The sequence below is a fragment of the Sylvia atricapilla genome, chromosome 1 (genome assembly GCF_009819655.1).
Source record: "Sylvia atricapilla isolate bSylAtr1 chromosome 1, bSylAtr1.pri, whole genome shotgun sequence".
Lineage (NCBI taxonomy): Eukaryota > Metazoa > Chordata > Aves > Passeriformes > Sylviidae > Sylvia > Sylvia atricapilla.
In genome coordinates, this window is record NC_089140.1 from 7,090,077 (window position 1) to 7,113,089 (window position 23,013).

The following is a 23,013-nucleotide window of genomic DNA, read 5'->3' on the forward strand; positions in this document are numbered from 1 at the left end:
AGAAATGCTGCAGATTAGCACCAAGGATTACCTCAGACACCACAGGTTTGGTGTTTTTTTTTTTTTTTTTTTTTTTTTTTTTTTTTTTTTTTTTTTTTTTTTTTTTTTTTTTTTTTTTTTTTTTTTTTTTTGTCAGAATATGTAATAAAGATTCAACAGGACAAGATATTTAAAATAGCAGATATTTCTGTGTGAAGCACTACAGTTAATCTATTAAGCTCTCAGATTCTACATGGTAAACAATGCAGTTATAGTAGAGATGCTGGTACATTCATATTCCCAAGATACCTGGAGACTTGTACCACAGCCCTCAGTTTGAGTCTTGACCTGGCTAATTCTCATGACACCACTTTGAGCAGTTTCTCAACTACCCTTAAACCTTTTTTGCCTCTTTAGGACCCTCATCAGATTTATGTGCAGTGCAAATGGGCTTGAACAGGCTTGCCCTGAGCAATCTCCTTCAGGTGTGCTCCTTCAAAGGCTGTGCTGAGCTGTGTTGGTTATGAATGGTCCCTGCCAAGAGTATTTGCCAGCAGCACTTGTTTCCAGCCTTGCTGGTGGTCAAATTCCTGACAGGGCACCAAGAAACCAAGAGCTTTGCAGCTTTAAATCAAATATCATTGAAAATTATCAGCAGCCTCCTTACCCCTGGTTATCAAAAGGCCTTGAGAATGAATAATTTAGTGACAGACAACAAGAGCTGTCAGAAGAGGTTTATTCCCTGCCCTTTCTCTTTGCACTGACTCACCTGGTGACCACTGACCCTCTGATTTAAGTGCGGGAGTCGTTAATGTAGCAATTAGTGCAAGAGCTTAGAGCAGGGCAAGCTCTCTGCCAAACAGCATGGATAGGGTACTTGAGATTTTTGCTTATCATTTAAGTGGATTTCCTCTGTGCCTGCTTTTCTTGGTTCTCAGGCAACCTTAGCTGCAAGTGCAGATTTAGATAAATTGTGGGGAACTACACATTTTCAGAGATGATTCATTTGATATATTTTAGATGTCTATTCTACAGTGAGATTATCATGTCTTAGAGTCCCTTGAGTGACAGATGAGTTCTGCATTGACAAGAAAGTGAGCCTTTAGTGTAACTCACAGGGACATAACTCCAGTGTAGCTCTCTCCTGCTAGGCAGACAAGTCCCATGCTAAATACCTGTCCCAGCAAAATCACTCAGTCTGAGTCACAGGGTTTTTGACTCAAGCCACACGTGAAAGGTGAATGTGCCTTAAACCAACATTTTGGGATTCCTCTGCTTACATATAAGTGATATTACTGTCAACAGAAGGAAGGTTGTTTCATTTCATTAAGCAATTGAGTACCTGTTCTGCAGATCTTATACTGGGGGAGAAAAGCAGTTGGTTATCAAAGCACTGTAAATCACTTTAATCTCTCTACTTATCTTGGTATATGGAGTGGCTACAAGAAAGAATTTGGCTGATCATCCTTCTTCAGCTGTCAGCTGCTCTGGAGCAGGAGAAGATTTCTATCCTTTACAAAGGGGTCTTCAGCTGCCAGATGTCTAAAGCAATTCAGGAACCTGTCACAGACTTTCCTGTGGCAGCCGTGAGTGAAGTCTCACTGCAGAGGGGAAGGAAATGAACTTGCTTTGCTCCTTTAGTATGGATGTAATCAGCATCATTACCCAAGGGAATTGAGCTGTAAATCTAATGTCAGCTCCAAGGTTAGTATCACCCAGAGGACTTCCTAGGGAGAGACGGGTTCGCTGTGATGAAGTATTTTGATTTACTACTGTTGTGTTACTTTTGACTGTGTAGCCCTGCAGCTACACAAGCTGTTACCTCAGTGGACATTTTTTGCCTGTGGGCCCTTAGGAAGGTGATTTGGAAGACCAGGACTGTGTGCACTGAAAATCCACGTGCCAGAGGAGGGGCTGAAGTGTACTGTTGAGGGTAGAGTGTTCAACTGCAGTTCTCCTTGGCCTTCATGCTCCCAAATCTGAATGAGTCTTCATGATACAGCAATTTCAGGATGATACTTATGTGGCCCCTTCTACACCTGCAATACCTTCTGCTCTCCAGCCCAGCCTGTGCACAGCAGTGAGCCTGCTTTCCACAGTCCTTAGAATGAGATTTAACCCGCAGTTCCAGAGCAGCGACCAATGCCAGGGTAATCTGAGCCACTGAATTCCTTCATTGTGTCTCCTTTGCTCTGCCACTTCCTTTGAAGAACAATTTTCTTCATGTGGGGCTCCTCTGAGTTTCTTCAGGAAGTCTGAAGTCAGATGTGCCTCCCTCCCATCTCTAGGTGCCTCTCTGGGACTGAGCCTTTCCCTCTGGTTTTCTTTTTCCATTCCTGAAGTTCTTCAGGGAGAACTGTGGTCCTTTAGCAGCCCTAGGGCCACAACAGTCTGTCCACATCACCACAGCCAAGCAGGGTTCACCATAATCAACCTCACTCCTGTTGGGTACAATCTTTCCCACTTCAGAGAGCCTTCAGCACTCCTCTGCCTTCTCCATCTGCTGCCTGCCAGCACAGTGGCCTGAGGACAGGTGTCTTGAGCTGACCCTTCCTCAGCCTTCAGGATGGGCTCATACACATCCCCCAAGGAGGGCTCAACTTCTGTCATAACCTTTAAGCACAAGCTTTATGGTGGCAGACAGATTGGGGTTCAAACACCTGTTAAAACTAAGTGCACCTTGCTGCTCTTTTTTATGTGGTGACTGGTTATGGATTACACTGGAATAGTGGTATTTCTGAAAGAAACCAGAGAGGTTTCTCCAGAACTGCTATTCCCAAAAGCTGCATTCATTTTCTTCCTTTCTTATGAGCCTGAAACCACACCTTTCAAAATGCCTTTCTGGTGAAGGTAGGGATTTCAGCACTCAGAGATGATATGGGCAGTGGCCTCATATTTATGGTAACAAACACTGAGGCACTCCACTGAGCACAGGCTGGGAGTGGATACAAGAGCAGAGAACACAGGACATGGTGACGCTCTCCATGGAACATGGTTTTACACCACAGATCAAAACACAAGACTGAGCAATATAATCACCCTGTAACCAAAGGTGCTGTTGAGCAGAAAAGTCTCATGAAAGAGACATGAGGGGGTTTAGTTTCCTTTCCCAAGACTACTGAGTGTGTTTCATCTTTAAATATGAAATCTGGTTTATTTTATTAACAAATCTCAACCTCAAATTGGCAATAAGGCTTCAAATGTTCTTTCCCCTTTCCCGTGCACATTGCCTTCCCTTTCTTTTTTTTTCCTCTCTGAATAACTTGAAAGGGAATACTCATGTTTAAACACCTGTGATTGAATATTTTTCTGTCTAACTCAAATGAATCTATTCCCAGTGCATTATTTTACAGTCTGCCTTCAAATCTGTATACTTGCTGATGTTTAGTGGACATTACAGAATCCTCTGTTGGAATTTCAGCACATTTTCAAAATTCTCGGAATAAGTTATCACAGAAATTCCTTGTAATAATAATAATAATAATTCCAAGAGGACAAATTTTGCCCTTGTTTTATTCCCATGTAAACCCATGGGCAAAATTTAAGTCACAATACTTCAAAGCAAGATCTGGATAACAAATTTTCAATTTTGCAGAGCACGCAGGACCAGATTTCTCTAATCTGGAGCTGGGCCCTAAGGCATATTTATACACATGGAGGTTCATCCTTGTGCAGTCAAATCGTGTAAACTTCCATTTATAAATGATAGGATTTACACATACAAGGGCTATAGCTGTTCATGTAAATAAAAAGCTTGTGAAGGCACTTGCAATTATCTGCAGGAGTAGAGGGTTGCTTTTCTGCCCTGATGGGATTTTTCGACCACATTTAGGTGAGAAATAGATTTCAGCATGACTTTTGTATAACCCTTTTTATCATGACTGTGTGACTCCTTCCACTGTCTTCAGCTGAGATGCTGACTGTGCACCTCAGGATCCTGGACTATTAGCTTTGCTCTCTCTCCAAAGGAAGTTTAACATCCTACAGTTAGGCTGAAAAATGGGTAGCATGCATGTCTCACTGTACCCTCCTAAGTTCAATTTCTGCAATATAAATTCAATTTCTACTACATAATGCAAGCCAATAAGACTAGAAACTGCTTTTGTAGAAAACCAGATAATAGCTTCTCCCTAGATTGCTTCTTGGCATAATAACCTTATTTGGTGGCATCTCATCTCAAGACTGATGGGGCCATGCCTCTTTGTGGAGAATGGGTAATGAAGCACTGCAACAAGGCCCTGACATAGTTTAATTGGGAATAAAATGCATTTTATGCTAAGTCATAACATACAGGACTGAAAAGGGATTTGCAATGCAACACAGTTCCCTCTTTCCTTTCCTTTACTTTTTTAGCAGACAAATTAATTATCTGTAACATACAATTATAAAAATTGGAATTCTAGTATATAACAGGCATGAACATGATTTAAATGAAGCAGAGCTGCATGGTGACAGCAAGAACTTAACTTTCATGGCCAAGTATAGTTATAACAGTCATCATGAACAGGTTTGTGTGAGTTCCTGGAGTCAGCACTATCCTGATATGGTTCCACATATCTGTATTAATTATTGATGATGTTGAGCTAAACAAACATTGATGTGTCTTTTATAAATATAACTACCTTTGGAAAGTTTGTGTTGCCTCTTGCACTGATTCTTTTACAGAGGTTGAATAGTGACAGCACTGACCATGTCCAATTTCTTTCTTTGGAGAGGATGTCTGGAGAGGCTGGAGCAGTCTGACTGTCTCCCAGGTCCACCTGGCCCATGAGGGATCTGAATACTTGGCCCTTGCACTGATAAATGATCTGGCATCCTCTCAGTGTCCTGTGCCGAACCTCAGAGGGAATTTCACAACTCAGATAAGAAGGAGTTTGCACCAGCCGTAAGAGATCAGCGGGCAGATGTGTTCCTTAAATCCCACTCTCCCTATGGTCCAGGCACTTAATGCATCACTCTCCTCCTTTCAGTATTAATTCCAGAGCTCCATTCTTTCCTTGGCAAACACAGCAGAGATCTTTACTGCCTTCCAAAGGAGACTGCAGCAGGGCCAGCCTCATGTATCACACGTGTCCTGTGTTGGATAATTCAGTAACCATAAAGGACCCAAAATCCCTTTTGAGAATATGAAAACCTTTAGAGTTCACTGTAGACAGTGAGAAAGCCAGCATCCTCCTGCTTCTCCTCAACTACTGCCAGAGAGTGCCTAAACCAGCAGCTGCTTGAGCCATCCTGTTGTATCCAGAGGATCTTCACCCAAATGCTGTGGAGAAGCTGCAACAAGAGCAAATGGGAATGGTTCTTTTGATTCCCAGACCTCCTCCCCTAAAGGAACCCCATACACATCCCAGGCTCCCCTTTGGCCTCAGGGTAGGAGAGGCAGCCACAACACCTACAGTAAAATAAAGCTGGACCCAGGTCCTGCTGGAGGGGGTTAGGAAGCTGGTTATTTCTGAAGGATGGAGATCATGTTCAAGCTGGGTTTCAAAGGAATGCAACAACTGAAAGTGGTTTTCTACAGGACAGCCTCAGCAAAGCGCCCATCAGCCCGGGGAGGCAGATGGATAAACACAACCCTCCCCATGTTCTCCAGACACTTCTCCTAAATCTCCCTCCACTGAGAACTGGGATATTTGGGGACTTTTAGCATTCAAATTAAACATATTCAATCTCTACTTTCCTGATGAAGTGAGATGGAATCAGTGAGAGCTGAGGCTTTCTTTGGACCTTGTCTTGTGTGTCTCCCTCTGTATCTAGAGGAAAAAAGCCTTTTTGAGTGTAAACACACTGAAAATTGCAAGAAGCATAGCTAGATGTCATGGTAATTGGAACAATGACTCAACTGGGCAGAATCAGATTCCAGGGAAATCTCCTTCCCAGAGAAAATCAATCTGAAGCAAAAATCAAATCAAAATCATGAAGAAAACAGAATTACAGTGGAGAAAATGCTAGTCCTCCACTTCCCAAAACCTATAAAAAGAGCAAACTTATTTGACACTCTACTGAAATGGAGTGAAACCTTCTCATCAAACAAACAGAAAAAGAATGAAAAGGCAGTGGTTTTATTTATACAATCTACATTTGTACCAATTTGGGTTTTTTGGGTTTATTTTTTTCCACAGAGGGTGGAAGCCCAGCAAGAAAAATCTCTTGAATTTCCGTTTTTTGCTGACTGAAATAAAAGACTGAGTCCTTGTAATCTCTACTATTTTACTATTTATTTTTCTATTTAGAGTCACTCCTAAGTCATTATTTCTGACTACCTGAGTTGACTTAAATCAGGCTGCTACATATGTTTGGCTTTGTATTTCTGTATCGTAATGACCTTTACAGCATAAAGAGCTTCCTGTTTAGTCAACAGATTCTTCCCTATTCAATTTAAGCTAACTTAGTTCACAGAAATGCTGGACAGTGCACTCAAGCTGTCACAGATGACAGCTAAGAACTGCTTAGGTCTAAAATCTAAATTAAAAATAGTTTCGGTATGAAACTTGAAAACTAGCCAAAGACAAACTGCAGTTCACATTTTTCTAACTCATTCCACAACTATAAAGGTATAACTCAGCAAGAATAAAAGCTTTGATTAGTCTCTGGAGATCAAAATGGGTTGTACTTTGTCATGCAGAGAACAAGTACCTCAGTAACAACTTAATAGGCTGAAATTAGGATCATCCACTTGTAGACTCACAATAAATCTATATCATCATCATCATCCATCTGGCATTTGAATCTTCAGAAGAAATTAAATAGGTACTGGCAGACATGTGGTTGATCCTTCAACTCAATTTGCTAAATATGTAGATAAAAATATAAATATAGATATAGATACACATGATTGTGCCGTGAATGTCTCTGTTAATGAGTATACATTGATCTGTTTATCTTGAAAACTTTCAGCAGGAGCTGGGCATTTTTAAGCAGATTGGATAGAGTATTAAGAGTCTCAGGGTTATTATGAGATTCCCGTAAATACTTGGCGTGAGAGAAGAAGGATCAAGACTGTAGCAATTCCTTACTGAGGAAAGGGATGCAGCATGAAGCCAACTTTTACTGGAGAACCTAAGTCAAGGACAACTGTTACAAACATACCTGCAGCAGAAAATGCTTCAGCTGGGCCCTCTCCTATTCTGGAGTCGAGAGAATTTGCTTCTTAAGAGCTCAATTCCAACTTCCTTAATGTTTGTGGTGCCTCTCACCTGAATTCCCCCATATTCTTTTTCCAGTAATGAATTTTCTATCTTGGTTGTGCTGCATGGTATGAGAGAAATAATAATAATAATTAAAAAAATTACAAACAAGGGAAAGAAAAAAGCATAATCTGGATGTAGATTCATGTTTGAGGTTTTTGGGTTTTTTCAGTGAGCATCACTTCTCTTTTGTGTTTCAGCCTTATTATTTTTCATAGTGGAATTTTTCTTATAATTTCCAATGCTTAGTTTAGGATCTCTGTTTCCAAGAACTTGGTGTGGCCCTCAGTGTCAAATGGGTAAGTGCTGTCATTTATTGCAGTCAGTACCTTAAAACAAAAAGGGCAGTTGTGTTGCTGACTGTAACACTAAATTCTAACACTAAAGGATGTTGTGTGCCAAGTCGCTCTGAACATTTTTTGTCCATATAACTCAGGTGAGCTGGGCACTCTGCTGATTCAGCTGAGCACTTTCAGCAGCTGGATATTGTGAGATCCCATCTGCTCTGGACAAGGCACAGAAATCCTGGTCCCTCCTCTGCCTTCTACCATCCCATAAACCCATCCTGAGATGACCTTACCAGAAATTTTCCTGAGAAGAACTTAAAACTAGACCCAACGACTTTAAAACAACAATTGGAATCTAGTTCTTTTGCAACAAACAAACCTGTACTTGCAGAGATTGCCAGTGCTGGGTGTTGTTTCTAACTTCTACATGAAGAAAATAGGAGTTTCATATTTGTAATAGCTCAGTAACATACCCCCCAATCAGTCCTGCACTAACTCTAAACGTAGCAGGTGTTGTGGTTTGAAAGTAAACCGAGTGAGAGCCTCCAAGTCAGAAATACAATTTAATGAGAAGAAAAGGGAAAAAAGATAGAATTAAAAAAAAGGAATAATACAGAGACCACTGACAGAGTCAGAATACAACCTGATCAGGGTGATGGAAGCAGTACAGCCGAGGTGGTCTTCCTGAAGCAGTGATCTCATAGAAAGGTCTGGTAGCTCCAGTCCTCTGGGAATCCAGTGGGTGAGGACTGCTTCTACTGTCCCAAATCCCAGTTTATATCCAGGTGAGAATGCTTGGCTCCTCCCCCTGGGTGGAGCATCTCCCAGTGGGATGATGAGTCATACAGGAGGTCCTTGATGGCCCATTAAAGAGAGATAACTCCTGGAGGCAGTTATCTATGAGTCCTGCACAAGGCATTGATGGGCCATGAAATGAAGGCACACCAGATGGAGGGGGGCCTGGGAAGAGCACTGCTCCAACAATTGGCTTCATCAGTTCATGAAGATGGTGATAGAATACATCCTGTACTACAGCCCAGGACAGCAGGTCAGCAGGAGCACTCCAGTGGTTTAATTTATTTGTCAGATTAAGAATACACATGTGTTGATTTGGAACCTTGCATGTGTAGTGCCACATTAACGTGTTGTGCTTTGCTGTAATGCTTCAGTCAATAGTTTGGGGTGTTTTTTTTTCAATTTTGAATAACTCATCGCTAAAAAGATCAATTTAACTTCCCCCTCCCCTCCCTAGACAGACTGTAATTAACACAGACCACAATCCCTAAGAGGTTTTACAGCTTTAAGTACAAAAACCACAATGCTTTTTGGTTTAAAAGTCTGGATGGTATTCCTTCAATACTCGCTAGAATTAGATAGTGCCTGCTTGTCTTGCAAGCTTTTTCATCTTATTGGTGAATTCTTTGGGATGGTATTCCTATAAAGCATCTGTCTTGATTTCAACTAGGAATGAGGTTTTTTTCTTATGGCAGGTTTAGTGTTGTGTTTTGGATTGACTATCTGCTGTATCAACATCATTGCAATAAAATCACCCCAAAAAAATCAAGAATTAATTTTGGTGATAGAACCAGACAAACACAGTGCTGATGGAACCATAACTGGCTTCAGCGTGCAACAATACAACACTCTGTTGTGTGTATCAAATGACAGGAAAGGTGATGGTGATTAATTGAGATGAACTGGAAAATGTTGGATCTGGGTGTGATATCACAGCATAGGATAAGGGGTGGATAATGTCCTGGTTTTGGCTGGGATAGAGTTATTTATCCTCCTAATGGCTGGCACAGTGCTGTGGTTTGGATTCAATATGAGAGTAATGCTGGTAAATGCACTGGATTTGTGTGGCAAAGGTTTGGTTGAGGGGACCAGACACATTGTGTGGTGAATTGACCATAACCCTCATTCCCTGTGCCCTTGTGACACTGTGGGGGACAAAATAGAGGATCTGGGACTAAAGTTAAACCCAGGGAAAAGGGAGAGGTGGTTTAAGATATAATTTTTATTTCTCATTATCCTATTCTCTTTGACTGGTAACCAATTAATTTCTCCAAGTGAAGTCTATTCTGCCCATGATGGCAACTGGTGAGTGGTGATCTCACTTGTTTTGTATATTCTAACTCTATTATTATTATTACTATTATTATTATTATTATTATCTTTTCTTGCTCTGTTCTATTAAACTGTATTTCTTTCATCCCACAAGTTTTCTCACTGTTACTCCTCCAGTTCTCTCTCCCATCACTCTGCTGGGGAAATGAGCAAGTGGCTCTGTGGTGTTTAGCTGCTGTCTGGGATTTGTGTCATCACCATAGTGCAAATTACTCCTCATTGATCTCTTGTATGGAGGTGGAGGGAGAGCCTAGACACACACTGTGTTTCAAAGTAGCTGGCTGTTAAATATTGATTCATTTAAGTTAACAAGCACCTTCTTGTCAAGTTTTCTCTAAGCTCCTATGTGATTTTCACTTCTACTTAGAAACCTGTATAGAAAAACTTATTTCTGTAAATGGTTTGATAAAGACACCAGAAACAGCACGCAGGAGAAAAAAAATAATAAAAGGCACTTACACCTGCACAGCAATGCATGATTAGTTTTTCTGGTAACTGCTAGAGCAATGATTGCTTCATTTGCTGCCCTTGATGCAGGGAGAATCTGTCATCTCAAAGGTTTTCTCCTATTAATTCTCCTGAATGTATTTGTGGTGGGATATGCCATTTTGTCTGCCCTGGCAACTAAAATTTGTTCCCATGCAACGCCACAATAAATACCCCTAGAGAGATAATGTTTCCTGCCTTAAAAACAAAACAAAACCCAAACCCTAAAACAAGCAAAAAGTAAGCCATAGTTAACCATAACAGATGTAGAGGCTGGAATGTCCTTTTAAATAGAATATGTTATAATGTGTATTTCCAGGATTTGTACCACCAGGTTACTTTCAGATAAAATGGATTTTGTGCATGTATGCTATCCCTTAGCAGGAGGCTTTACAGGCACTATTAACCCAGACTTCATTTTGGGTGGCCTGAAAATGCCACTTGATTGTATGGCTGGAAAGGTTGATCTAAGGCACCATCCTGATTGCAACCTCAGTTTTTAGGAGGCTCACAGGCCTTACACAGCCACGAGGTCCTTCCCTGATGCTGGTTGGGTTGGATGACCTGTTGTAACTTTCTGACCTGTTGTAACTCTCTGCTCACAGGTGGGAAGCACTGGGGTGAGATGGGGTTGCAGCTGAAGAGCAGAGGAGGGGAAAGATCCAGGAAAACAGACTTAGGTGAGCCTGAACAACGAGCTCTGAGGATGAGATGAAGGAGAGCATGTTCAAAGCCCCATTTAATCTAAATTCAGGCTGTAAATAATATACTGCTAAAATCAGGCTTCAGTAGGAAACTGTGATCTATAAGATACACAAGGGTGTTTTGTTTAGTGTATAAAAAGCTAAATCTTGCTTCCAAAACCTGTGCTTGAACTCTTCTGAGGCCAGCCCTGAAACTGGAACTGTAGACGGTTTTGTGAGAAATGAACCAGGGAACGAAAAAATTTTGTGGCTGATGTGAAATTGCTATCTCCAGCTGCCTTTCACAGTCCACCTTTGAGATCAAATTTGGCCTCACAATACAGAGCAGGAGCTGCAATCCTGTGTTAGAGGATTCCTCATCCCATCCCAGGTGCTGCAGAGCCACCAATCCTGCTCTGCTGGCTGCTTTGTCCAGGAGCAGGTGATAAACAAAACCTGCCCCAAACTGAGTATTCAAGGCTAAACCCTGCCCTCTGGTGCTCTGCTGCTGAAGGGGTAAAGAAAACTTGAAAAATCTTTATCATCTTTATCTTTATCATCTTTGTCATCTTTATGTGCAAAATCAATGTACCTCATTGACTCCTGATTTTTCTGTCCTTTGGGCTGCAGCAGTCATTGCAACCTTTCAGCAGATGAACTTGTTTTGCAAAGCGATGTTGCCTCATGGGCCTGCTGCAGAGCTCCCTAGAAATGTGTTTTTAGGCTCTTTGACTTCTTCAGAGTTGTGGTGGCCATGATGGGAACAGGACTCCAATGTGGGATCCCAGCCCAAGGACTCAGACAATGATTTGGGTTGTTCCAAAGTGCTGAGATGAGGGATAATGGATATTCCACCCCAGCTCACCTCTTACCACCCACATCTGTATCAAACCTCTCTGACCAACCCAGCACCACTAGAGAGATACCACACAAAGGGAACAAAGATTGATTGCTTCTGTGCAGCTCTTACTACTTGATGTCACCTTCATCAGCTTATTTGTGTCTTTGTGCCCCTGTCTGTGATTTTCAAATACTGGAGTTCATTTCAACATCAGATTACTTTTTTTTTGGCTTGTGGAAGATGGAGGTTTGAACAGTGGGGCTTGGAGGACAACAGGCAGTCTTTACAGAGACAGAACAGGGAGTTTGCAATTGTCCCTAACAAATGGGCAGACAGTCATCCATTAAATACTAAATATTGATGTAGTTAAAAGAGAATATTTTTCAGAAAATTGTGCTGTCGTAGGGTTTGGGATTGAAAAGGTTTTTGAATAACTTCATTTTTTTTATTTTGAATCACTTCATTTTTTTAACTTTCTCTTCCTGGTCGAGAACAGGAGAGAGGGGAAGTAAAGGAAAGGAAAAGTCCTTTCAAACCAGAAGGGACTGCCCAGTCAGAGGTGTGGGGGGATGATTACCTGCTGGGAGACTGTGGCATAGAGCACTGCACACTGCAGGGACCTGCTGCAAGCTGATGGGTCATAGGTTTCTCATCCTGCACCTTGATTTCCACTCCAAACTGACCAAACAAAGAGTTAAAAATGCAATTCAGAACTCAGAAGATACTACAGGAACTCTTCGGAAGCCTAATGCAAGTCTCCTTAAAAGCACCTGATTTTAGGGAGTGAAAACTTACAGCTCAGCACTTTGTGAAAATGAGGAAGGTCTTTTGGACTTGTCCAGTAACTGAAGCATTCAGGAGAACTCATCTGGATTCAAGAGTCTTGGCTTAAAACATCCTTTTGCTGTTCCTTTTCCATCTAAGCAAATGCTTTAGTTGCCTCAGGGATGCTCCGTGTATGTGTTGTACATCCTTCATGCTAAAAAGTAGTTCACACAGAACTAAAGTGAAAACCAAGCCTGCCTGGGAATTTTCCATCAAAACTGATCATTGAGAAATACTGTTTTCATCCCAGGAAGGGCAGTGTGGATTTCACCACCTCCTCAAAACATAAACCAACCCAGTGGTTTTCTTAACCACTGGGGGACGAGTTTAATATTTTTTGCTGAACAGTTTTAATGTTTTGATTTCAAAATACTGTTATCCCTTAGAAAAATTCTCATTCGGTGGATCCAAGTCTCCTTATCCTTCTCTGATGTCGATGACGCAGGGAGGAACTGAAGACCCCATACTGGGTTTTCAGTGCTTCTCCGAAAGAGAACTGCTCTGCAACATGACAGGTGAAGAGCAACAGAGAAGTCCAGGGAAATGGACTTGGATTACTGCTCCTATGAGCAGCTCTGAGACAGCCATTCCACCTGCACTTCATTTATTTTATTAGATATTGTGGACCTTAAAAATGATATTTTTTTAAAATTCAATGCTTTTCAATTTTTATTTTTCTTTTTCAAAGATGTTCCAAAGTGAAAAATCTCCCTTCAGTTTTCTCTAAAGAGAAACTTAAGTAGTATCTAGTAAACTATTTTTTTTTTTTGTAATTATTATGGACTTTGTGCACTGTTTGGCAGCTGTCAGACGTGACTTTTTAACTTTGAAAACATGTAAGTGATGACTAGTGCAAGGGTCAGAGATGCTCTTTCAATGTATCACCCAACTCAGGCATGGCCAAAATGTTTCACTGTCTTGTGGTCAGCAAGATTATGGCATCACTGCCAAACTCCCTCTTATCCAAGTGCAGGTGAGCTTTATCTAGATAGATGCCCTTCATTTTGAGTGCAGATATAACAATCCTTCATCTGCTTCACACAGCTTGCTTCCTCTGCAAAGGTGAGATTTGAATAAAATTATTTCTCTTTGATTTATTAAATTAAAAGGGCTCATGTAGCCTTAATCTAGCCTGAAGAACATTTGATGGCAGGGTTTATTAGATGATTTTTCTTATGTTTATAATCTATATAAATTATGCAATATTTTTGTAACATGTCATGTATCATGATGTGATTTAATATCCCATATATATTCTGGTGCCTGAAAGTAATGTGGAGAGATGTCTTTGAAAGGCCATTAAGTATAAATAAATTAGAGTGAGAGCTAGAGTGGTGCTGATGAATAACATTCCTCGATAAGGAGACCTCGTAGACTAAATGGAATGAGTAAATTATTACTTAATAATGCCATGCTTAAAACATTTCTAATAGTTACAGCATTCACCTGGGAGTGTTCATGCATCTGGCCAAAGATCTACTTATCCAGCAGCTGCATAGCTTAAAATAAAACATAGTTCCAGAGGCAGGTACCAATCCTAGCAATACTAAAAAGAAAAAAGCCTTTACAAAATGTGGATACTCACCCTGGACATCTGTGTTCTCTGGCCCTATAAGCCCTGACCTCTCCACTGTGCAAGTTCAAATCTTTCAAGGGATGTAGGTTTAGTACCTCAGCTGGTGCTTTCTGGCACTCACTGAATTTAGAGCCTGTGGGACCTACAAAATATAAAAGTGAGGTTGGCTGGTTTTTAACTAACTTGGGTGTTTTGCTTCCACTAAATTCCTTTACCAAATCTAACAGGTTGTCTGTGCCCTAAGGGTGTTAGAGGAGCTGCTTGACTGATCTGCAGCTGAAGAAAATGTGGATGATCCAGGGAGCTGAAAGGACTCAGTGGATCAGCGGCTGAGCCAAAAGCAAAGCTTGGATCCCACATTCCATGTTTGTACTCAAATGTTTGAGAAACCACTTGCTTGTGAATTATGACAGTGGGATGAGAAAGGCAGGCAGGGAAAGGCAGGAGGAGTGTTGTGGGAGAGCAGAGGAGTCCAGCAGTGTAGAATTAATTGGTTTTTTGCTTTTTAAGCTCTCTTTTTCCATCACATCTTGAGGGAACAGCAGGCCAGGTAAAAAACAAAAAACAAAACAAAATAAAACAACAACAACAAAAAACAACAACAACAACAACAACAACAACAAAAAACCCAAAAACAAAACAAAACAAAAAAACAAAAAGCAAAAACATTTGGAAACTGTAACTGAGGAGACTGGATGGACTTGGTATAGTTGAGAGTTGATGTGAGGACACTGACAGAAACAAGACCAGAAGAGTGTGGAGTTTTTTGGCTCTCACACCCTTCTGAGATATTCACAGGGTCAGCTTCTTTCAGGGACAGTTTTGCCATCAGTCAGGGCTGCAGGGGCTGCAGAGGTGCCATGAACTGGCTTTGAATGCACAGAACTGAAATTTATCCTTCTCGAGGAGAGGATATGGGAACAAGCTGGGCTCTGTGCTGGCAGCAGCAGTTTGGGTATTCTCCTTTTACAGTCAGCATAGATACGTCAAGATAGGATCTGCTGAGCAAAGATCTCTCTTCATGATCGAGGTTTTGGGGGACACAAAAGACCTCTTTTTCCCTGCCTGTTGACAAATCTAGAAGTCTATGAAGATGTCTGTGTTCTGGGGAGGTTTAATACTCCCATCACTGTAACTCTACACCGGCATTTTCCTTTGATTCACCTTTTCTGTGGTAGTAAGGAAAGGAGAGTGGAGCCTGTCTCTTCACAGTTCCACAGCAGAGCCACAGAGCACAGTGTGGGGTAGATCCAGGTGCTGCTAGGGTCATTCCTGCTTTCCAGGGTTTTGCTGAGTCCACACCAGTCCCAGAAGCATAGCTACAGTAGGAGATGCTCTTGTCTGTAGGTAGCACTTTTCCACAGTTAAAAGAAAATTTGAGAGATCCTGTGTGTGCTGGTGGGCTTTTACCAATATTTCTGTGGAGAGTAAAAGCTCCTGTGAGCCTCCTCTGTGTTGCTGTCATGAGAAGAACTCTGACAATCAAAGCAAACTCTGCATTTACTCTGTCCACTTGAGTGGATTCAAAAAGCTCAGTCAGGCTCCTGGCTATGACTAAACCATCTAATTATAGCCTTCCCGTGCTGTGCTTTTTGCATTCGTTCCTGATCCATCATTGCATTGATTTTTGGAATTGTGTTCTTTAGCACTCCATGGTCTCAATTTTCACATCCTCCTTGTCTCCTGTGCTCTCGATTTCTCTGCCCTCACTGCATGTTTACTGCTCATCTTCCTGTTTTCCTTAAACCAGCCTTTTGACCACATTGCTCTTCTGAGGTGGAGAGCAAGGTGAACCTTGGCGGTTTCTGCAGTGCTTCAGACTCTGTACAAGTGCCAGTTCACATTTCATTTTCTGTGTCCCTGTACTGTGGCTTTGGCCTGTTCAAAATGGATGTGCTTTTCTGGTTACATCACAAGTGATGTCAAAAATTACTGAGTGATGAGGTGTAGGACTAATCTCAGTCAGCTTCCTACTGAAAATATTGGAAAAGGAAATCAGCAGGGTTGTGTCTTTGCCATGTTATTGAGAAAAGCTCAAAACCTCTGGAGTTCAGAGAGCAGTGTTACCATGCCTCAGACAGCTCAAATTTAGATCAAAACAGGCTCCTGGGAAGAACTTAAAACATTAAGAAATATTTCAAAGGTCCTCATCTAAATTTAACCTGGAACTTGAAACTAGATGCACGTAACAGTCTTGGCAGTCCTGTGTTTTTTCTTTGACTTTTGTGACACTGGATATTTCTTCAAAAGTCTCAGCTGTTGGAGTCAAGATAAATATGTAAAACTCTGGATTTTGGTTTTGATTTTCACTCAGCTTCACAGAGTTCATCTGCAAAGTAAGAATTTGAAGAACTCAAAAAGTCCTCCACACATTATTAAATTTTATGACATAAATTTTGGCTTTAAAATTTTGTTTTGTCTTTAAGTCTTATGTCATGATTGCATGGATTTCCTTGCATTCATTTTGCATAGCTTTAGCTCAGCTCCAAAGACAGATTACTAAATGTTCCCAAAAAGTATGACTGGGATTCCTTTTTAATACTCTTCTCAGCCAAGCTTATGTATAATCCTTTTCAAAGTGTAAAATGCCAAGGGATGTTTATATGCTACAGCTTATATGACAGTATATTGTTGCTCCTTCACACTTCACTAAACAGTCTACGAATACTAATCTATAAATCACTTACTTTTCTCACAGGCACTGGAAAAAACTCTGTGCTGTTTGTGGCATTGTCTGTTCTTTTCTAGACATATAAGCTACTCCAGCTTAAAAAATAACAGGCTGTGGTTCTTTCACTGTTGGTTTTCTGCAGAAGTCAGGGGCCTTCTCTGAAAGAATGACTAAAACGATGGTGGGCACTGTAGGCTTGCACAGGTACGTCCTGCCTCAGGGAAGTTGGGAGCACGTAGGCAGAGGTGAGATGTGGGGTGGCAAAGAAGGATGGTGGCGATTGTTTTTCTCCCAGGATCATGTAGAGAGGCCAATGCAGAGTTTGAAATGGAATCAATTCCTCCCAAATTTCAAAGGCTGCACTTCCACCATGCATTCAGTAGTCTCCTTTCAAGAGCTAATAAACATCAACATGTTTGCTCACATTTTTGAAAGCAAAAGCCTTTTTCTGTGAACACTCCCTGATATCTAGTTGGAAATGGCTCTTTCCTATAGTGAAGAGAGGTTCAGTGCCATAAGTTTTGTTTTGGTTTTAGGTGAGAATGGAGATGCCCATGAGTGGGACAGGCATTAAGTGGAAAAATGAGAGATAACAAGAGACTTTCCTTGTGTCTCTCTTGCCAGGGAACGAGATAAAATGTGCCCTAGAGCGAAGATAGACTCTCTACCTGCTCTGACTGGTTACAGAATGGAGAGGGCCCTTCTGCTCAGAAAGGGCAGTGGAGTGGTGGAAACTGATAAACCCAGTGGGGCAACACTCCCATGATCCATTTGTGTAATGCAAAATATTTTGTGTGCAAGAAAGAGAGAAAAGAATGCAGATTTTTCACCTACTCCATGTAGTCACCAGAATGGTTTGCCATGGATTTCAAACTTCTTTGGGCAATTTTGCTTGCTTATCTCTTTTTTTTTTTTTTTTCTTTTTTTTTCCCAAATTTCTTCTGCTTACTTGTGCAATTGCAAATAAGTCCAGGGACTTCTGCATGTCTCTGTGCAACAAATCATGCTGAGAGAGTATAATGATGCCAGGCCCCATCAAATATGCAACTCAAAGTCTATAATTGGATTTATTAGCAGACATTTTGCTCGGGAAGGTATGAAAACCAAACCACTTTAATGAAGCGGTCAGAGTAGGAAACTTCAAGCCTTAATTAGTGTAAAAAAGTAAAAGTCATCATAGAGCTGTAGCAGGGAGTAGTGATGATGTGGAGTTTGGGGCTGACCATATTTGATAGATCAGCCAAGGCGCCAGCACTCACTGCCCATGGAGATTGGTGGGACACTTGTCCCTGAGGGGGACTCATTGGCAGCACTCTGAGCTAAAGAGGAGCTGACACTGCAGGATTAGGGAGCAGAGTGTGGTCATTACGAGAAGACAGCTGCCTGAGGAGGAAAGACTGACCCTGACAGGGTGGTTTGTGCCCCAAGGGATTTGTTTCTCTGACAAAACCAGTCCTTAGATGGCCACTCTCATCCCAGTGTGCCCTGCTGACAGGGAGGGATGTTTGACCCCACAGGGTGGCGCTTGGCCCTCTCTCCTGCCTCTGAGCTGAAACCAAATGCCTCCAATTAAATTTACCTTCTAACTACACTTTATTCTGCTGTCAGTCTCCACGGCAGGCTCCTTACATCTACTTTAGCCACAGGGTAGAAGATGCAGCCAGTTAGAGGTGGGCTATTTGCCCTTCAGAAAAGAAGCAGCTGTGCTTCTCCAAAGCAGCATGGACTCTGGGACAGGACAAACAACAATTTCTGTTCTTTCTGCAGCATCCAGAAAGGGTTTTATTTATTTAAAGGTTTTAAAGTATGCTGTAGAAACTTAAAAATAATTGAAAGTATCTATTTGGATAGATTGATCCCAAGACAAAAGAAACCCTGATTTGATGAGATGGCGTGTGGATCATTCTAGCCTTGGCTATCTACATCTTCTTACTCAAACATATGGTATGTTGGGTTTTTTTTTTTTTTTTTTTTTTTTTTCGATACTCTGAGAACTGAATTTTGTCATACTTTTGTTGTAATAAAAGAGGACGTGGTGTCTGATCTAGTGGGCTGTAGGGGTAGACTGGGGATAGGAAAAATATCCCAATAATAATATCCCAAACATGGATATTTTATGTTTGTTTGTTTAAAAAACCCACAAACTTAAAGCACCAACTTTTTACCAGCAAAGCAGAGTTGCTTGTGAAGCTCTTATTTCACCAAAACGAAAAGAAAAAGCCAATTCCTAAACCCTGAACTCTAGCACACCTGGAAAAGAAATTTCCCAAAGCAGCGAGACCCAAATCCTCCAGCTTGGTCGTCAGTAAACATCTGCCCAGCATTTCCTCGGCTGCAAAGAGCTGGACTCGCTACCCCGAGCGGTCAAACCCCAGCTCTGCGGGAACCTTGGCATCCTTAACGCGATTTCCCTCTGCCCGCGCCGGGCCTGGGGGATTAAACAAACCAGTGCCGGGAGGAGTGAGCGGTGCCGGGGGCCCGGGGAGAGAGGGGAGAGTCCCGCGGGGCTCGGAGCGGAGCCGGGCCGGCAATCAGAGCCCCGCCGGCCCTCACACCCTGCCGGCCCCCACAGCCCCCCAGAGCCCCGCCAGCCCTCACACTCCGCCGGCCCTCACACCCTGCCGGCCCCCAGAGCCCCCCAGAGCCCCGCCGGCCCTCAGAGCCCCTCAGAGCCCCGCCAGCCCCCAGAGCCCCGCCGGCCCCCAGAGCCCCTCACACCCCGCCGGCCCTCACACTCTGCCGGCCCTCAGAGCCCCCCACAGCCCCGCCAGCCCTCAGAGCCCCGCCGGCCCTCACACCCCGCCGGCCCCCACAGCCCCCCAGAGCCCCGCCGGCCCTCAGAGCCCCTCACACCCTGCCGGCCCTCAGAGACCCGCCGGCCATCAGAGCCCCGCCGGCCCCCAGAGCCCCTCAGAGCCCCGCCGGCCCCCAGAGCCCCGCCGGTCCTCACACCCCGCCGGCCCCCAGAGCCCCGCCAGCCCGCCCCGCTGCCGCGGCGGCCTCGGAGGGCGGGGGGCGGGCAGAGCCGGGCTCGCCTCGCCTCAGCTTCGGCAGGAGGGCGGGCGGGGGAGGAAAGCGGGGCCGGGGCCGGGGGGGTGTTTCGGGCTCTGTTTTGGAGCAGGGAAGAGGCGAGAAGAGCCGGGAAGAGCCGGGAGCGCCGCCAACGCGCAGCCCCCGGCGGATGGGGGCAGAGTCGCGGTGAGGGGTGACGATCCCGGAGCGGGGTGACAATCCCGTGCAGGGTGACAATCCCGTGCAGGGTGACGATCCCGGCTCGGGGTGACAATCCCGGCTCGGGGTGACGATCCCGGTACCAGCACAGCCCGTCCTGCCCTGCCTGCTGCCATCCCCGCTCCGCCGCTCCCCGGGGAGTCGTGCCCGAAGCCCAACTTTCCAGCATGAACCAGACGGCCGGCGTGAGCAACCACGTCCGCTGCTCCGGCAAGGGCTCCAAGGTAAGACCGGCCGCGGATCGGCACCTGGGGCTCGCTGGGGTGTGTGGCGGGGATGCCCGTTCCCCATGCCCCGGTCCCCAAACCTACAGCAGAGAGCGTGTCCCGGCCGCGCTGCCCGCCAGCCCATCACTTGGCGAAGTTCAGCATCCGTGCCCGGCTCCCGGGCTGTGCAGCCGCTCCCCGCAGGGCGCTGGGGTGGCTCGGGATGGAGCTCGGGATGCTCCCGGTCCCTCCGAGCAGAGGTGACACCGGGGGTCGGACCGGGCGCTCAGGGTGCTGCGGCCTCTCAGCATCCAGGGCTGGAAGGGTCGGAACTCGTGCCCCGGCTACAAACGGGATAAAAGGCTTTGGAGGTAAGGGTTTGTGGTGGAGTGAAACGTGGGATCGGCTTTTTCCGCTGCTTTTACTTCTCGCCGCGGTGTGTTTGCATAGCCAGCATTAAAAATAAATAACTGAGATAAAACGCAATGTTGTGCACCCTGCTGAATTCAGTAGAAATATAACTGGGTGCTCGTACTTGATCCAGGTCAAATTTGAATTAACATTTGTTAGGTAGTGATGGACATAGCCCTTAAATCTACACAGGTACTTTATATTGCAGAATATCAGTGCTGTAAAGTCAGATGCATGTGCCCTCTTACAGACAATTCTGTTGATGTTGTTCTTCTGCAACTCTGTGAAGTGTTTCTCTGTGTTTATGTTTCTCTGTTATGGTGGACACATCACCCTCCTCAATATTTCATGTGCCTTTTGGGGCTAGTATTTGGTAGAGAGGTATGATTCTATAATACCTAATGGGATGCACCTTAAATAAGTGCAAAATTTACGTTTCCCCAGATATGGTGCTAACTTCTATGAACTAACTTATTTTTTTTTAATTTCACCTCTTAATACTGGTGTCCTGTTCCATCCTCTAGACTTGGTGTTGTGGTGTTTGAGATGCTGGTGCTGCTGCTCACCTGGTTGTATACTTCATGTCTAGTGAGTGCAGACCTGACCCTACAAACTTTTAGACACACAGATTTACTTTATACCTGCCCTTCTGTGAAGTGAATGCAGTTGTTCCTCTTTTTCTCATGTAGTCTTTTATAGTCTCTTTAGGATTAAACCCACTAAAAATAAGGCTGTGTGAGTATTAAAAGATGCAACATGATGAGGGCTGTGGAAGTAAACAAACAGATTAGATGAGTCTGCTGAAATTATTTACTTAGCTCCATGACTAATCATATATTTAAAGTTGAACCTCTACCTAAGCTCTTTGCATAATTCAAGGGCCCTAAATAAAATGTCCTCTGGATCTTGCCTGTAATTTCAGTGTTGGGCCTCCTTCATTTGCACTTTCTGGTTTTCTTTGAGTTTTGGGTTGAACAGATAAGGTTATTGCGTATCAGTAATAATTTATTGTATCAAGCTGCTGACCTAATACTTTAATGCAGAAGAACTAGATGGGGCTCAAATGTGTATATTCTTAGCACATGATAATTGATACATTTTTATTTGCCTTGAAGGCATTTTCATCTCATTTTCAAATGCTGTAGGATCTGGATATATTTTCCATTAGAAATAAATACTTTTTTTTTTCAAGTCGTAAGACTGAAATGATTGATGATTTCAGGATTTAATTAAAACACAGAAAGCTCCATGCATGACTGATTTAGTTTCAAGGAAACCTTGTAGAGTTCAGAAATGAGAGTTTATCAAATGGGGCTGAAAAATCAAGTAGCTGATTGGTAAGAGGTCTCTGATGGAGCAGGCAAGAGGCAGAATAGCCAAGTTTTTTCTGACTCTGACTTCTAAAGCATAGAAATTAGAAATGCTGGTGAGATATTTAATATCTGGGCTTTGTTTTTCTGGGTTGTTTGGGGTTTTTTCTGAACAACAAACAAACAAAACCTCAATGAAAAAAATAAAACAACAGAACCACAAACAGGATTTATCTGACTTTCCTGAAGCTCCTAACTTTTGAACTCACAGCCAATTTTAACCAAAATTGACAGAATAAGAGTAATGTTGTGTCAGCTTGCTGCAAGTATCATGGAAATCAATTGCTTAATACAGCAAGATTATGCAATACCTGAGTAAAGGAGGAAGCAGAGAGAAATCTGTCCCACCTCAGTGAGCACATGGCTGTAGCTACAACAGAGTCTGTCCTTTGTCCATCGTGGGCTGTGCAAAGATTGGGAGGGAATGGGAGAAAGGAAGGACCACAGAAAGGATTTCCAGAAAAATGGGAAGTTTATGGAAGCAAAGAGGCAGCTGTGGGTGAGGGCTGGGGTCTTCCCAAGGGGGATTGTGTTGAGCAAATAATTTGTCATAAATCGTTTCTTTGTCACAGCTGATGAAGCAACCTCTTAGGGTTTGGTTTTATTTTCATCCCCTCCAAAAAGTTGTTATGTTGTGTTAACTCAGATGCCAACTCAGTGAGGTAAGGTCACTCTTCTTTCTGGCTTCTCCTGAGCTTTCCTCTTGCTGGGCAATGGGCACTTAGACTTCACATTTCTTTTGCAAAGATTTACAGCTTTGCTCAGTTGTGGTGAGAAAGGGAGGTAGCATTTTAAAGGAGGGATTCAATTAAAGCCCATAAGCAGATAGGCTTGATTGTAATTCCAAACTCTAGTAATGCATGCCCACTAAAAGGTGTATATATTTTTAACTTTTCTATGTTATGTTTTTTAGCTGTTTCTAACCAAGAGCTAGAAGCTCTAAGCCACTTCTGAGTGCTACTGAAAAACTGATTTATTGTCTAGAGAGAACTATTTTTGAGAAATAGTTTGTGTACATACAGCTTCTAATGCTCTTTTTTCCTGCCTGTGACTAATCCCTTTGCCTTTCCTAAGATAATTTGTGGGAGGAAAGCAAGAGGATTCACCCCAATGCTGTGATGAAAAGCTATGTC

The 23,013-nt window shown here is 43.1% G+C and overlaps 1 long non-coding RNA gene across 1 annotated transcript in view; it reads left to right on the forward strand.

Moving 5' to 3' along the window:
- Positions 1-23,013, forward strand: part of LOC136358485 (uncharacterized) — a 1,172,843-nt gene that overhangs the window by 697,334 nt on the left and 452,496 nt on the right. Inside the window, exon 2 of the long non-coding RNA XR_010743121.1 lies at positions 46-131. This is a non-coding gene — a long non-coding RNA (uncharacterized lncRNA). The remainder of the gene's footprint in view (positions 1-45; positions 132-23,013) is intronic.